Source organism: Chrysochloris asiatica, unplaced genomic scaffold, assembly GCF_000296735.1.
Source record: "Chrysochloris asiatica unplaced genomic scaffold, ChrAsi1.0 scaffold00011, whole genome shotgun sequence".
In the NCBI taxonomy this organism is placed as follows: Eukaryota; Metazoa; Chordata; class Mammalia; order Afrosoricida; family Chrysochloridae; genus Chrysochloris; species Chrysochloris asiatica.
The window spans coordinates 11360242-11363049 of NW_006408529.1; the positions used below are offsets into that span (position 1 = coordinate 11360242).

At 38.8% G+C, this 2808-nt stretch overlaps 1 pseudogene; it reads left to right on the forward strand.

The window, feature by feature from the left end:
• The first annotated feature begins 1710 nt into the window (after positions 1-1710).
• Positions 1711-2557, forward strand: LOC102830898 (annotated as a pseudogene).
• The last annotated feature ends 251 nt before the right edge of the window (positions 2558-2808 follow it).

A 2808-nucleotide genomic window follows, 5' to 3' on the forward strand; every position in this document is an offset into this window, starting at 1 on the left:
CTGCTCACAACAAATTCTTCCTCACAATTACCTTCACTTGTTGCATTTGTAGCTTTTAAACATTGCAAATATTTTGAGCCTTTTCTCGCATTGAAGTAAGACTAAACAATCAAAGACTCCTGTTCTAACTTACCTACCTACAATTTCAACTTAAAGATACACCAAGAAACCAATCTTGTTCATAATCTGCAGACTGTGTATACTAATATAAAAAGGAAATGGGAGAAAGACATTTAAATGGTTCAGTCATTACACCAAACACACATGAAGTAACCTCTTACATCAAAAGGCAAAGATCCATTCATTACCCATTGCTGTTGAATTGGCTCTGATTGAGAGTACCCCTACTGAACAAAGTAGAACTGCTCCCATAGAGTTTCCAAAGCCATAATCTGTATGGAAGCTGACTGCCAAGTCTTCATTTCAGGAAGCAGCTGTTGGGTTTGAACTGCCAAACTTTATTAAAAACAAAAATAAAACAACCAAACCTACTGCTATCAAGTTGCTTCTGACTCGTACCTACCCTATATAGGGTTTCTAAGACAATTCAAAACTACCAGCGGTTCCGCGGGAGAAAGATGAGGCGGTCTGCTCCGGTAAAGATTTACAGCCTCGGAAACCCTGTACAGGGTCGCTATGAGTCGGAACTGACTCCACGGCACAAAACAACAACAACAACAAGACAGTAAGTTAAATTAATAGGAGGAGATAGAAGGGGCTTAAAAACAAAACTCAGCTTGATGATGCTTACAGGAAACACATTTCAAACAATGCATTTAGATAAGGCAACTAATACAGTTGTTGTTGTTGTTAAGTACTGTGGAGTCGGTTACGACTCATAGTGACCCTGCACAGGGTTTCCGTGGCTGTAAGTCTTTACAGGAGCAGAACGCCTCATCTTCCGCGGAATCACTGGTAGTTTCGAACTGCTGACCTTGAGGTTGGCAGCCCGATTTGTAACCACTACACTACCAGAGAATACTAATACTAGACACGTGTAAAACAGAAGGAAGTAAGAGTAGCAATATGTATGATAAAGAAGGAATATTGGACTTTAAGATGAAAAGGAGTATGATAGCATAAAATCAGATATTACATGAGTCAGATTAATTCAACCGCAATTAACAATAACATACAATAAAACACAGAATTTTCAAGGACAAAACAAAACAAAAAAACACACTAGTCATCAACCAATATGGGCCAAAATACTAAGTGAGGAAAAATTATTTGAAATGCAAGAATTTTATGAAAACACAAATTTTGTCCAATTACCTCTGTTCGAATTAGACATGTATGATACACAACTAAGGATGTATGAGTTGAGCAATACAATCAATAAACTTAAAATAAATGTAGAACCCTCAAACAGAAAAGACACACACACACATACATGTGCATGGTACAGTTACAAAAATCAATTGCTTATTTGGCAAAAAAATAAATCCACCTTAACACATTTTTTTAAAGCAGATATTTTATAGGTAGCATTCTCTGATGATCATCAAATAAAATTAGAAAATAACTTCCCAAAAGGTGATTCTCAATGATCTGGGCTCTATTCTCAATACTAAATTATCTGGGTTAAACAAAATCTGTAATCAGAGGGCAAAACAAAAAGGGAGGGAAAAAGAGAAAAATTTTAGAGTAAAAGTACAAAGAAGAAAAAAAGAGAAGAATTTGATAAATATAAAAACTGGTATTAAACAAATGGAAAAGAGTAAGAAGGACTTTTTTAAAACTGAGGTGTACTCAGGGCAAGTCAATACAAACTTTCAGAGAGATCTTAAAGTAGTGTTACTGACAGCAGTTGACAAGCTCACCAAAGATGCTCAGCATGCCTTGCACCGAACCATGGAAAAGTACACATACACCTGCAGACTGATTTTGAGCTGCAAATCTGCCTCCAAAGTGATACCACCCATTCATAGTAGATGCCTGGAGGTTCATGTGCCTGCCTCCAGCATTGAAGGTATTTGCCACGTGTTATCTCCTACGTACAAGAGGGATGGCCAGACTCTTCCTGCCCAGCTGGATCACAGACAGAAAGAGTAGTCTACCAAAGCCTCCCCAAAGCCCTCCTGATGTGTGAATCCTGCCAAGTGTATCAATATCCTTTCACTGCAGACCAAAAATATCCCAAGATCGGCTGGGAGGTGTATCTGAGAGGGACTGCCAATGCTATTGTCAGTCAGCAGAGTTTACAAAGACCCCTGGAAATTCAGGGAAGACTCTATGAGCTTTTTTATCTTATTATATCCCTCCTGAGATCATAATGAAGGGATCAGAATAATCAGAATTCTTACATAATTCTGATGGACAACTGAAAGGGGAAGTGTCCCAGATGGTGGCTTACTATGAACATCGTCTGCAGCTGTGCAGTAAAATCATTTATCGCCTCAATGTATTTGTGGCCAAGTTTATGGCACTTTATAAAAAGGTCATAGAGGATAATTTGGAGGACATGGCATTCTGGAACCTAGCAGAAATCCTTCCAAATATCAGTTTCAGCATTTATGTAGTTTGTATTAAAAGAGCTGAGGATAAAATAAATTAACTCCATCCAAAACCAAGCCCAAATCACTGCCTTCAAGTTGCTTCTGACTCACGCTGGTGATGTGCTGTGGTCTTTAGGGAAGCAGAGTGGCTGGTGGGTTTTCCTGTCTACCTTTTAAATATCAGCCACTGGCCAGCACCGCTACAGCATGTCCTACAGGCAGTTCTGACTCATAGAAACCCTGTTTAGGGTTTCCAAGGCTATAAATCTCAACGGAAGCAGAAAATCTTATCTTTCTGCCATGGAGTGAC